Source organism: Sorex fumeus, unplaced genomic scaffold (assembly GCF_029834395.1).
Source record: "Sorex fumeus unplaced genomic scaffold, SorFum_2.1 ptg000183l, whole genome shotgun sequence".
NCBI classification, from domain to species: Eukaryota; Metazoa; Chordata; class Mammalia; order Eulipotyphla; family Soricidae; genus Sorex; species Sorex fumeus.
The window spans coordinates 8,837,427-8,850,888 of record NW_026606240.1 but is presented as its reverse complement, the minus strand read 5'-3'; positions in this window follow the sequence as shown (position 1 = coordinate 8,850,888).

The window sequence follows — 13,462 nt, the reverse complement described above, 5'->3', positions numbered from 1 at the left end:
TCTGAACACACTGCCTCATTCCTTCCTTTCCACAAATTCGTAGTCATCTGTTGCGTTTCATTGCATAACTCAAACTGCAGATTCAGGTTTTGGCATTGCAGCCATTTGATTTGAGAGTGGAGTCACTGGGTGTGAGTCGGCTGGTAAAATTTGCACGTTGGGGACAGATATTCTGCTGGCAGGGGATCAAGGATGTGATTTTGATGGTGGATGACAGGGCACTGCAGAGAGGAAATCGAGAGCCTAATGCTTGGCGTAGAGGCCCTTCCTGAGCTTCACTGGGTGGTGAAATCCCTGCTCAAAACCGAAACAAATTTCTATTTTTTCCTTTGAACAAAATGTTTATTTCTATTTCTTCCATTTGATCGAAAGTGGTAATTGTTTGAAAACAACTAGTTTGGGCTTTGGGCGGGGAGCGATAGATCAGTGGGTGTAGACTTGGTTTTTACGCGACCGGCCCGGGTTTTATTCCTGGCGTCCCTTTTGGTCCCCTGAGGACCACCATGAGGAATTCCTCAGTGCAGAGACAGCAGTAACCCCTGTGCTTCACCAGGTGTGACCCAAAAAGCCAAAACTGAAAAAGAAAACCAGTTTGAGGGCACTAGTGTCAGCGCAGTGAGGAGGAGAAAGGTTTGCATCCATTTGCTCCCCTACAGACCCTCCAGGAGTGATCCCTGAGCACTGCCTGGTGTGTCTCTAAAGAAGACAAACTTCAAAATAAAAGGACCAAAAAAAGGATCGATCCTGAGAGCCATCCATTTTGGTGAGATGTTTTCAATGGCCCCCGTGGCTCGTCGTGTCTGCAGGGATGCAGGGTTGCCTTCACTCCATGCATCAGGCGCTCCACACTGAGCTCCACACTGAGCTTGAACTGAACCCTGACTGGAATCTATTTTCTTTTCTCTTGGAATGGTGTGTCAGCTTTCTGCTATCACTGTCGCTGTCCTCCCATGGTTCTTCGATTTGCTCGAGCTGGTCTAGTAAGGTCCCCCGTTGGAGACTTGGTTGTTATTGTGTGTGGCATGTCGAATACATCACGGGGAGCTTGCCAGGCTTCGCCGTGCGGGCGAGATACTCTCCGTAGCTTGCCGGGCTCTCCGAGAGGGGTGGAGGAATCGAACTCAGGTCGGCCATGTTGGCTGCGTGCAAGGCAAACGCCCTACCGCGGTGCTCTCTCTCTAACGCTTTCTGCAAAGGGAGATATTTCCACTCGTGTCTGTTTATTGAGTTTACAAAAAAATAAAACACCGAACATATGGGGCTTTCCTAGTGCATTATTTATGAGGGACAAGATCAGTAAAAAGTGGCGGCCCCTGGTAGAAGGGGTACTCTGAAGGCCAGATTTGTGGCAGGACACAAGCATCCTCCCGTTAGCATCCCAGAACTCTCAGTCTCCACATTGTTAGTAGCGGGACCATTCGGACCTGGGAGGTGCTTTCGTGCTTTCTTTCTCACTGAATTCCTGACATCCAGGCAGTTCCTGGGGTGCAGTAGAGGCTTCAGAGTGATGCGGAGCTTAGGGCGGTGCAGTGGGGTCTGTACACAGTACAGGGGTTGTGGGATTGAGTGTGCCCTTGTTGCATTTTGGCATGGGGCTGAGCACTGGGGCTACAGGCCTTGGGGTTGCGGAACCCACCCAAGGGCTAGGGGCTTGAGTGGCCAACACTCCCAACATGGGACTTGTCGGTACAAATCCTGAAGCCTTTAGCCTTGACGTAGATGCTATAGAATCTGCAGATTCATGTTCAGGGTCGGGGCTGCAGCCCCCTAAAGGCAAGAGACTCTGTTGCAGACCGTCCTATTCATTGGCGGTTGGGATGGGGAGGGGCCTTTTTGGAAGCGTGGTTCACGCAGGTGGGAGGTTTAGGCCAATGAAATTTTAATTTGGGGGTTTGTTTTAGTTGGTTTTTTTATGTTTTGTGGGGGGAGTGAGAGAGGACATACCCTAAGATGCTCACTCCTGGCTCAGTGCTCAGGAATCATTCCTGGCGGTGCTCTGGGATCTGGGATGCTGAAGCTTGATTGGGGCGAGGAGGGCAAGCATCTTGCCTGCTTTACTGTCTGTCTAATTCCAACGCTGATGTTTTTTTCCAGATGAGGAATTTAGACTCATCTTCAGTTATGAAAAATCCTCTATGCTTCATCTCTTCCTGACTGGGCGATCCCTGGATACTGGCTCTTGGGGTGAGTATAGCAGGTCAAGGATTTAATTTTTCTTGCTCTTGCAGGAAGATGTTCTTATTGTCGCATGGGGGGGGGGGAACTTTGCTCAGGGGTCACTCCTGGCTTGCTGGCAAGAAATTTACTTTGAAAGGGCCAGAGGTATGGTGCAGCAAGTAGGGTGCTTGCCTTGCATGCAGCTAACACAGATTTGATCAGCTGCATCCCAGCAAACCTCAGACATTCCAGGACAGATCCCTGAATGCAGAGCTAGGAGTACTCCTGACACTGTTGGTTCTGGCTCAGACACACACACACGGAATATCTGACAGCAGAGATAGAAGTGTGCTCCTGCAGCATAGGTTTTAAGGACCCACTGTTTGACTCTTGAACTATTTTATGCTACAATTTGTCAGGGTACGTGGATTTATTTCCCTCTATTTGGATAGAGTTTACTGTTTGTCATTGCTGTATTTTGGGGTCACACACTACAGTACTCAGGCCTTATTCCTGCTCTGACCTCAGGGATCACAGCTGTCGGGGTCCCTCGACAATCGGGTGCCTGGCTAGAGGACTTGGTCAGGCAATTGCAAGCTGCTCATACCTGCTGTGTCATCACACAGTCCTCCAAGATAGGATATTTATTATAGGTAAAAGGTAGGCACAGCCAGGAGTGTTTCCTCAGCCCAGAGGTAGTAAAAAGCCCTATAGGTTGCTGTGTGGGGACTATGTGGTGTCTGGCCCTTTAAAACCCTGACCGGAAGTGTAGGTGAGGTCACAGAGCCCCGCCTTTCCCTGGGGTCTTTGTGGGCGGAGCAATCTCCACTCTGTTTGTTGCCTGGTGAGGAGCGGGGGTGGGGCGGGAAGGGGGCGGCCAGGGCGTGGGGGCGTCCCATAGGGCCAGTTTCCTCGCTGGCCTGGCCGCTGAGTGGTCCATCTGGGAGCTCTGAGCCTCCGCCGCCTGCCCAGCCCGGGATGCCCCCAGCGCCCGCCTTTTCGAGAGGTTTGTCTCTCCCTTCCGTCTATCTTAGCGCATCGCATCCAGGGAGGTTTTTATTTAGGAGGCGCGTGCGGGGAGGGGGGGGTGAGGGAATGGGGGGGTCGGTGGTGCCTGGCAGGTGGGCTGACAAGTGAAGTGGAAGGTTCGGGAGCAAAAGTCGTTCGGAAAGGGTCAGGAACAACGGAAATCAGGACGACCAGAAGAGAGAGAGTTTTCTTTTCAGGTTTGTTTTTCATTGTGCGTCCTGGTAGCCCTGGCCGGGGCGGCCCCATGGGGTCGGGGGCACGAGACCCTCGCCCTCCCCTCCAAGCCATCGCTCCGGCCCCCAACCGGAGAGGAACGTGTCGGAGCCCGAGGGAGCCCCAGCTTGCCCGCAAGTCTGAACACACTGCCTCATTCCTTCCTTTCCACAAATTCGTAGTCATCTGTTGCGTTTCATTGCATAACTCAAACTGCAGATTCAGGTTTTGGCATTGCAGCCATTTGATTTGAGAGTGGAGTCACTGGGTGTGAGTCGGCTGGTAAAATTTGCACGTTGGGGACAGATATTCTGCTGGCAGGGGATCAAGGATGTGATTTTGATGGTGGATGACAGGGCACTGCAGAGAGGAAATCGAGAGCCTAATGCTTGGCGTAGAGGCCCTTCCTGAGCTTCACTGGGTGGTGAAATCCCTGCTCAAAACCGAAACAAATTTCTATTTTTTCCTTTGAACAAAATGTTTATTTCTATTTCTTCCATTTGATCGAAAGTGGTAATTGTTTGAAAACAACTAGTTTGGGCTTTGGGGGGGGAGCGATAGATCAGTGGGTGTAGACTTGGTTTTTACGCGACCGGCCCGGGTTTTATTCCTGGCGTCCCTTATGGTCCCCTGAGGACCACCATGAGGAATTCCTCAGTGCAGAGACAGCAGTAACCCCTGTGCTTCACCAGGTGTGACCCAAAAAGCCAAAACTGAAAAAGAAAACCAGTTTGAGGGCACTAGTGTCAGCGCAGTGAGGAGGAGAAAGGTTTGCATCCATTTGCTCCCCTACAGACCCTCCAGGAGTGATCCCTGAGCACTGCCTGGTGTGTCTCTAAAGAAGACAAACTTCAAAATAAAAGGACCAAAAAAAGGATCGATCCTGAGAGCCATCCATTTTGGTGAGATGTTTTCAATGGCCCCCGTGGCTCGTCGTGTCTGCAGGGATGCAGGGTTGCCTTCACTCCATGCATCAGGCGCTCCACACTGAGCTCCACACTGAGCTTGAACTGAACCCTGACTGGAATCTATTTTCTTTTCTCTTGGAATGGTGTGTCAGCTTTCTGCTATCACTGTCGCTGTCCTCCCATGGTTCATCGATTTGCTCGAGCTGGCCTAGTAAGGTCCCCCTTTGGAGACTTGGTTGTTATTGTGTGTGGCATGTCGAATACATCACGGGGAGCTTGCCAGGCTTCGCCGTGCGGGCGAGATACTCTCCGTAGCTTGCCGGGCTCTCCGAGAGGGGTGGAGGAATCGAACTCAGGTCGGCCATGTTGGCTGCGTGCAAGGCAAACGCCCTACCGCGGTGCTCTCTCTCTAACGCTTTGTGCAAAGGGAGATATTTCCACTCGTGTCTGTTTATTGAGTTTACAAAAAAATAAAACACCGAACATATGGGGCTTTCCTAGTGCATTATTTATGAGGGACAAGATCAGTAAAAAGTGGCGGCCCCTGGTAGAAGGGGTACTCTGAAGGCCAGTTTTGTGGCAGGACACAAGCATCCTCCCGTTAGCATCCCAGAACTCTCAGTCTCCACATTGTTAGTAGCGGGACCATTCGGACCTGGGAGGTGCTTTCGTGCTTTCTTTCTCACTGAATTCCTGACATCCAGGCAGTTCCTGGGATGCAGTAGAGGCTTCAGAGTGATGCGGAGCTTAGGGCGGTGCAGTGGGGTCTGTACACAGTACAGGGGTTGTGGGATTGAGTGTGCCCTTGTTGCATTTTGGCATGGGGCTGAGCACTGGGGCTACAGGCCTTGGGGTTGCGGAACCCACCCAAGGGCTAGGGGCTTGAGTGGCCAACACTCCCAACATGGGACTTGTCGGTACAAATCCTGAAGCCTTTAGCCTTGACGTAGATGCTATAGAATCTGCAGATTCATGTTCAGGGTCGGGGCTGCAGCCCCCTAAAGGCAAGAGACTCTGTTGCAGACCGTCCTATTCATTGGCGGTTGGGATGGGGAGGGGCCTTTTTGGAAGCGTGGTTCACGCAGGTGGGAGGTTTAGGCCAATGAAATTTTAATTTGGGGGTTTGTTTTAGTTGTTTTTTTATGTTTTGTGGGGGGAGTGAGAGAGGACATACCCTAAGATGCTCACTCCTGGCTCAGTGCTCAGGAATCATTCCTGGCGGTGCTCTGGGATCTGGGATGCTGAAGCTTGATTGGGGCGAGGAGGGCAAGCATCTTGCCTGCTTTACTGTCTGTCTAATTCCAACGCTGATGTTTTTTTCCAGATGAGGAATTTAGACTCATCTTCAGTTATGAAAAATCCTCTATGCTTCATCTCTTCCTGACTGGGCGATCCCTGGATACTGGCTCTTGGGGTGAGTATAGCAGGTCAAGGATTTAATTTTCCTTGCTCTTGAAGGAAGATGTTCTTATTGTCGCATTTGTGGGGGGTGAACTTTGCTCAGGGGTCACTCCTGGCTTGCTGGCATGAAATTTACTTTGAAAGGGCCAGAGGTATGGTGCAGCAAGTAGGGTGCTTGCCTTGCATGCAGCTAACACAGATTTGATCAGCTGCATCCCAGCAAACCTCAGACATTCCAGGACAGATCCCTGAATGCAGAGCTAGGAGTACTCCTGACACTGTTGGTTCTGGCTCAGACACACACACACGGAATATCTGACAGCAGAGATAGAAGTGTGCTCCTGCAGCATAGGTTTTAAGGACCCACTGTTTGACTCTTGAACTATTTTATGCTACAATTTGTCAGGGTACGTGGATTTATTTCCCTCTATTTGGATAGAGTTTACTGTTTGTCATTGCTGTATTTTGGGGTCACACACTACAGTACTCAGGCCTTATTCCTGCTCTGACCTCAGGGATCACAGCTGTCGGGGTCCCTCGACAATCGGGTGCCTGGCTAGAGGACTTGGTCAGGCAATTGCAAGCTGCTCATACCTGCTGTGTCATCACACAGTCCTCTAAGATAGGATATTTATTATAGGTAAAAGGTAGGCACAGCCAGGAGTGTTTCCTCAGCCCAGAGGTAGTAAAAAGCCCTATAGGTTGCTGTGTGGGGACTATGTGGTGTCTGGCCCTTTAAAACCCTGACCGGAAGTGTAGGTGAGGTCACAGAGCCCCGCCTTTACCTGGGGTCTTTGTGGGCGGAGCAATCTCCACTCTGTTTGTTGCCTGGTGAGGAGCGGGGGTGGGGCGGGAAGGGGGCGGCCAGGGCGTGGGGGCGTCCCATAGGGCCAGTTTCCTCGCTGGCCTGGCCGCTGAGTGGTCCATCTGGGAGCTCTGAGCCTCCGCCGCCTGCCCAGCCCGGGATGCCCCCAGCGCCCGCCTTTTCGAGAGGTTTGTCTCTCCCTTCCGTCTATCTTAGCGCATCGCATCCAGGGAGGTTTTTATTTAGGAGGCGCGTGCGGGGAGGGGGGGGTGAGGGAATGGGGGGGTCGGTGGTGCCTGGCAGGTGGGCTGACAAGTGAAGTGGAAGGTTCGGGAGCAAAAGTCGTTCGGAAAGGGTCAGGAACAACGGAAATCAGGACGACCAGAAGAGAGAGAGTTTTCTTTTCAGGTTTGTTTTTCATTGTGCGTCCTGGTAGCCCTGGCCGGGGCGGCCCCATGGGGTCGGGGGCACGAGACCCTCGCCCTCCCCTCCAACCCATCGCTCCGGCCCCCAACCGGAGAGGAACGTGTCGGAGCCCGAGGGAGCCCCAGCTTGCCCGCAAGTCTGAACACACTGCCTCATTCCTTCCTTTCCACAAATTCGTAGTCATCTGTTGCGTTTCATTGCATAACTCAAACTGCAGATTCAGGTTTTGGCATTGCAGCCATTTGATTTGAGAGTGGAGTCACTGGGTGTGAGTCGGCTGGTAAAATTTGCACGTTGGGGACAGATATTCTGCTGGCAGGGGATCAAGGATGTGATTTTGATGGTGGATGACAGGGCACTGCAGAGAGGAAATCGAGAGCCTAATGCTTGGCGTAGAGGCCCTTCCTGAGCTTCACTGGGTGGTGAAATCCCTGCTCAAAACCGAAACAAATTTCTATTTTTTCCTTTGAACAAAATGTTTATTTCTATTTCTTCCATTTGATCGAAAGTGGTAATTGTTTGAAAACAACTAGTTTGGGCTTTGGGCGGGGAGCGATAGATCAGTGGGTGTAGACTTGGTTTTTACGCGACCGGCCCGGGTTTTATTCCTGGCGTCCCTTTTGGTCCCCTGAGGACCACCATGAGGAATTCCTCAGTGCAGAGACAGCAGTAACCCCTGTGCTTCACCAGGTGTGACCCAAAAAGCCAAAACTGAAAAAGAAAACCAGTTTGAGGGCACTAGTGTCAGCGCAGTGAGGAGGAGAAAGGTTTGCATCCATTTGCTCCCCTACAGACCCTCCAGGAGTGATCCCTGAGCACTGCCTGGTGTGTCTCTAAAGAAGACAAACTTCAAAATAAAAGGACCAAAAAAAGGATCGATCCTGAGAGCCATCCATTTTGGTGAGATGTTTTCAATGGCCCCCGTGGCTCGTCGTGTCTGCAGGGATGCAGGGTTGCCTTCACTCCATGCATCAGGCGCTCCACACTGAGCTCCACACTGAGCTTGAACTGAATCCTGGCTGGAATCTATTTTCTTTTCTCTTGGAATGGTGTGTCAGCTTTCTGCTATCACTGTCGCTGTCCTCCCATGGTTCATCGATTTGCTCGAGCTGGCCTAGTAAGGTCCCCCTTTGGAGACTTGGTTGTTATTGTGTGTGGCATGTCGAATACATCACGGGGAGCTTGCCAGGCTTCGCCGTGCGGGCGAGATACTCTCCGTAGCTTGCCGGGCTCTCCGAGAGGGGTGGAGGAATCGAACTCAGGTCGGCCATGTTGGCTGCGTGCAAGGCAAACGCCCTACCGCGGTGCTCTCTCTCTAACGCTTTCTGCAAAGGGAGATATTTCCACTCGTGTCTGTTTATTGAGTTTACAAAAAAATAAAACACCGAACATATGGGGCTTTCCTAGTGCATTATTTATGAGGGACAAGATCAGTAAAAAGTGGCGGCCCCTGGTAGAAGGGGTACTCTGAAGGCCAGATTTGTGGCAGGACACAAGCATCCTCCCGTTAGCATCCCAGAACTCTCAGTCTCCACATTGTTAGTAGCGGGACCATTCGGACCTGGGAGGTGCTTTCGTGCTTTCTTTCTCACTGAATTCCTGACATCCAGGCAGTTCCTGGGGTGCAGTAGAGGCTTCAGAGTGATGCGGAGCTTAGGGCGGTGCAGTGGGGTCTGTACACAGTACAGGGGTTGTGGGATTGAGTGTGCCCTTGTTGCATTTTGGCATGGGGCTGAGCACTGGGGCTACAGGCCTTGGGGTTGCGGAACCCACCCAAGGGCTAGGGGCTTGAGTGGCCAACACTCCCAACATGGGACTTGTCGGTACAAATCCTGAAGCCTTTAGCCTTGACGTAGATGCTATAGAATCTGCAGATTCATGTTCAGGGTCGGGGCTGCAGCCCCCTAAAGGCAAGAGACTCTGTTGCAGACCGTCCTATTCATTGGCGGTTGGGATGGGGAGGGGCCTTTTTGGAAGCGTGGTTCACGCAGGTGGGAGGTTTAGGCCAATGAAATTTTAATTTGGGGGTTTGTTTTAGTTGGTTTTTTTATGTTTTGTGGGGGGAGTGAGAGAGGACATACCCTAAGATGCTCACTCCTGGCTCAGTGCTCAGGAATCATTCCTGGCGGTGCTCTGGGATCTGGGATGCTGAAGCTTGATTGGGGCGAGGAGGGCAAGCATCTTGCCTGCTTTACTGTCTGTCTAATTCCAACGCTGATGTTTTTTTCCAGATGAGGAATTTAGACTCATCTTCAGTTATGAAAAATCCTCTATGCTTCATCTCTTCCTGACTGGGCGATCCCTGGATACTGGCTCTTGGGGTGAGTATAGCAGGTCAAGGATTTAATTTTCCTTGCTCTTGAAGGAAGATGTTCTCATTGTCGCATTTGTGGGGGGTGAACTTTGCTCAGGGGTCACTCCTGGCTTGCTGGCATGAAATTTACTTTGAAAGGGCCAGAGGTATGGTGCAGCAAGTAGGGTGCTTGCCTTGCATGCAGCTAACACAGATTTGATCAGCTGCATCCCAGCAAACCTCAGACATTCCAGGACAGATCCCTGAATGCAGAGCTAGGAGTACTCCTGACACTGTTGGTTCTGGCTCAGACACACACACACGGAATATCTGACAGCAGAGATAGAAGTGTGCTCCTGCAGCATAGGTTTTAAGGACCCACTGTTTGACTCTTGAACTATTTTATGCTACAATTTGTCAGGGTACGTGGATTTATTTCCCTCTATTTGGATAGAGTTTACTGTTTGTCATTGCTGTATTTTGGGGTCACACACTACAGTACTCAGGCCTTATTCCTGCTCTGACCTCAGGGATCACAGCTGTCGGGGTCCCTCGACAATCGGGTGCCTGGCTAGAGGACTTGGTCAGGCAATTGCAAGCTGCTCATACCTGCTGTGTCATCACACAGTCCTCTAAGATAGGATATTTATTATAGGTAAAAGGTAGGCACAGCCAGGAGTGTTTCCTCAGCCCAGAGGTAGTAAAAAGCCCTATAGGTTGCTGTGTGGGGACTATGTGGTGTCTGGCCCTTTAAAACCCTGACCGGAAGTGTAGGTGAGGTCACAGAGCCCCGCCTTTCCCTGGGGTCTTTGTGGGCGGAGCAATCTCCACTCTGTTTGTTGCCTGGTGAGGAGCGGGGGTGGGGCGGGAAGGGGGCGGCCAGGGCGTGGGGGCGTCCCATAGGGCCAGTTTCCTCGCTGGCCTGGCCGCTGAGTGGTCCATCTGGGAGCTCTGAGCCTCCGCCGCCTGCCCAGCCCGGGATGCCCCCAGCGCCCGCCTTTTCGAGAGGTTTGTCTCTCCCTTCCGTCTATCTTAGCGCATCGCATCCAGGGAGGTTTTTATTTAGGAGGCGCGTGCGGGGAGGGGGGGGGTGAGGGAATGGGGGGGTCGGTGGTGCCTGGCAGGTGGGCTGACAAGTGAAGTGGAAGGTTCGGGAGCAAAAGTCGTTCGGAAAGGGTCAGGAACAACGGAAATCAGGACGACCAGAAGAGAGAGAGTTTTCTTTTCAGGTTTGTTTTTCATTGTGCGTCCTGGTAGCCCTGGCCGGGGCGGCCCCATGGGGTCGGGGGCACGAGACCCTCGCCCTCCCCTCCAAGCCATCGCTCCGGCCCCCAACCGGAGAGGAACGTGTCGGAGCCCGAGGGAGCCCCAGCTTGCCCGCAAGTCTGAACACACTGCCTCATTCCTTCCTTTCCACAAATTCGTAGTCATCTGTTGCGTTTCATTGCATAACTCAAACTGCAGATTCAGGTTTTGGCATTGCAGCCATTTGATTTGAGAGTGGAGTCACTGGGTGTGAGTCGGCTGGTAAAATTTGCACGTTGGGGACAGATATTCTGCTGGCAGGGGATCAAGGATGTGATTTTGATGGTGGATGACAGGGCACTGCAGAGAGGAAATCGAGAGCCTAATGCTTGGCGTAGAGGCCCTTCCTGAGCTTCACTGGGTGGTGAAATCACTGCTCAAAACCGAAAGAAATTTCTATTTTTTCCTTTGAACAAAATGTTTATTTCTATTTCTTCCATTTGATCGAAACTGGTAATTGTTTGAAAACAACTAGTTTGGGCTTTGGGGGGGGAGCGATAGATCAGTGGGTGTAGACTTGGTTTTTACGCGACTGGCCCGGGTTTTATTCCTGGCGTCCCTTTTGGTCCCCTGAGGACCACCATGAGGAATTCCTCAGTGCAGAGACAGCAGTAACCCCTGTGCTTCACCAGGTGTGACCCAAAAAGCCAAAACTGAAAAAGAAAACCAGTTTGAGGGCACTAGTGTCAGCGCAGTGAGGAGGAGAAAGGTTTGCATCCATTTGCTCCCCTACAGACCCTCCAGGAGTGATCCCTGAGCACTGCCTGGTGTGTCTCTAAAGAAGACAAACTTCAAAATAAAAGGACCAAAAAAAGGATCGATCCTGAGAGCCATCCATTTTGGTGAGATGTTTTCAATGGCCCCCGTGGCTCGTCGTGTCTGCAGGGATGCAGGGTTGCCTTCACTCCATGCATCAGGCGCTCCACACTGAGCTCCACACTGAGCTTGAACTGAATCCTGGCTGGAATCTATTTTCTTTTTTCTTGGAATGGTGTGTCAGCTTTCTGCTATCACTGTCGCTGTCCTCCCATGGTTCATCGATTTGCTCGAGCTGGCCTAGTAAGGTCCCCCTTTGGAGACTTGGTTGTTATTGTGTGTGGCATGTCGAATACATCACGGGGAGCTTGCCAGGCTTCGCCGTGCGGGCGAGATACTCTCCGTAGCTTGCCGGGCTCTCCGAGAGGGGTGGAGGAATCGAACTCAGGTCGGCCATGTTGGCTGCGTGCAAGGCAAACGCCCTACCGCGGTGCTCTCTCTCTAACGCTTTCTGCAAAGGGAGATATTTCCACTCGTGTCTGTTTATTGAGTTTACAAAAAAATAAAACACCGAACATATGGGGCTTTCCTAGTGCATTATTTATGAGGGACAAGATCAGTAAAAAGTGGCGGCCCCTGGTAGAAGGGGTACTCTGAAGGCCAGATTTGTGGCAGGACACAAGCATCCTCCCGTTAGCATCCCAGAACTCTCAGTCTCCACATTGTTAGTAGCGGGACCATTCGGACCTGGGAGGTGCTTTCGTGCTTTCTTTCTCACTGAATTCCTGACATCCAGGCAGTTCCTGGGGTGCAGTAGAGGCTTCAGAGTGATGCGGAGCTTAGGGCGGTGCAGTGGGGTCTGTACACAGTACAGGGGTTGTGGGATTGAGTGTGCCCTTGTTGCATTTTGGCATGGGGCTGAGCACTGGGGCTACAGGCCTTGGGGTTGCGGAACCCACCCAAGGGCTAGGGGCTTGAGTGGCCAACACTCCCAACATGGGACTTGTCGGTACAAATCCTGAAGCCTTTAGCCTTGACGTAGATGCTATAGAATCTGCAGATTCATGTTCAGGGTCGGGGCTGCAGCCCCCTAAAGGCAAGAGACTCTGTTGCAGACCGTCCTATTCATTGGCGGTTGGGATGGGGAGGGGCCTTTTTGGAAGCGTGGTTCACGCAGGTGGGAGGTTTAGGCCAATGAAATTTTAATTTGGGGGTTTGTTTTAGTTGTTTTTTTATGTTTTGTGGGGGGAGTGAGAGAGGACATACCCTAAGATGCTCACTCCTGGCTCAGTGCTCAGGAATCATTCCTGGCGGTGCTCTGGGATCTGGGATGCTGAAGCTTGATTGGGGCGAGGAGGGCAAGCATCTTGCCTGCTTTACTGTCTGTCTAATTCCAACGCTGATGTTTTTTTCCAGATGAGGAATTTAGACTCATCTTCAGTTATGAAAAATCCTCTATGCTTCATCTCTTCCTGACTGGGCGATCCCTGGATACTGGCTCTTGGGGTGAGTATAGCAGGTCAAGGATTTAATTTTTCTTGCTCTTGCAGGAAGATGTTCTTATTGTCGCATTGGGGGGGGGGGAACTTTGCTCAGGGGTCACTCCTGGCTTGCTGGCAAGAAATTTACTTTGAAAGGGCCAGAGGTATGGTGCAGCAAGTAGGGTGCTTGCCTTGCATGCAGCTAACACAGATTTGATCAGCTGCATCCCAGCAAACCTCAGACATTCCAGGACAGATCCCTGAATGCAGAGCTAGGAGTACTCCTGACACTGTTGGTTCTGGCTCAGACACACACACACGGAATATCTGACAGCAGAGATAGAAGTGTGCTCCTGCAGCATAGGTTTTAAGGACCCACTGTTTGACTCTTGAACTATTTTATGCTACAATTTGTCAGGGTACGTGGATTTATTTCCCTCTATTTGGATAGAGTTTACTGTTTGTCATTGCTGTATTTTGGGGTCACACACTACAGTACTCAGGCCTTATTCCTGCTCTGACCTCAGGGATCACAGCTGTCGGGGTCCCTCGACAATCGGGTGCCTGGCTAGAGGACTTGGTCAGGCAATTGCAAGCTGCTCATACCTGCTGTGTCATCACACAGTCCTCTAAGATAGGATATTTATTATAGGTAAAAGGTAGGCACAGCCAGGAGTGTTTCCTCAGC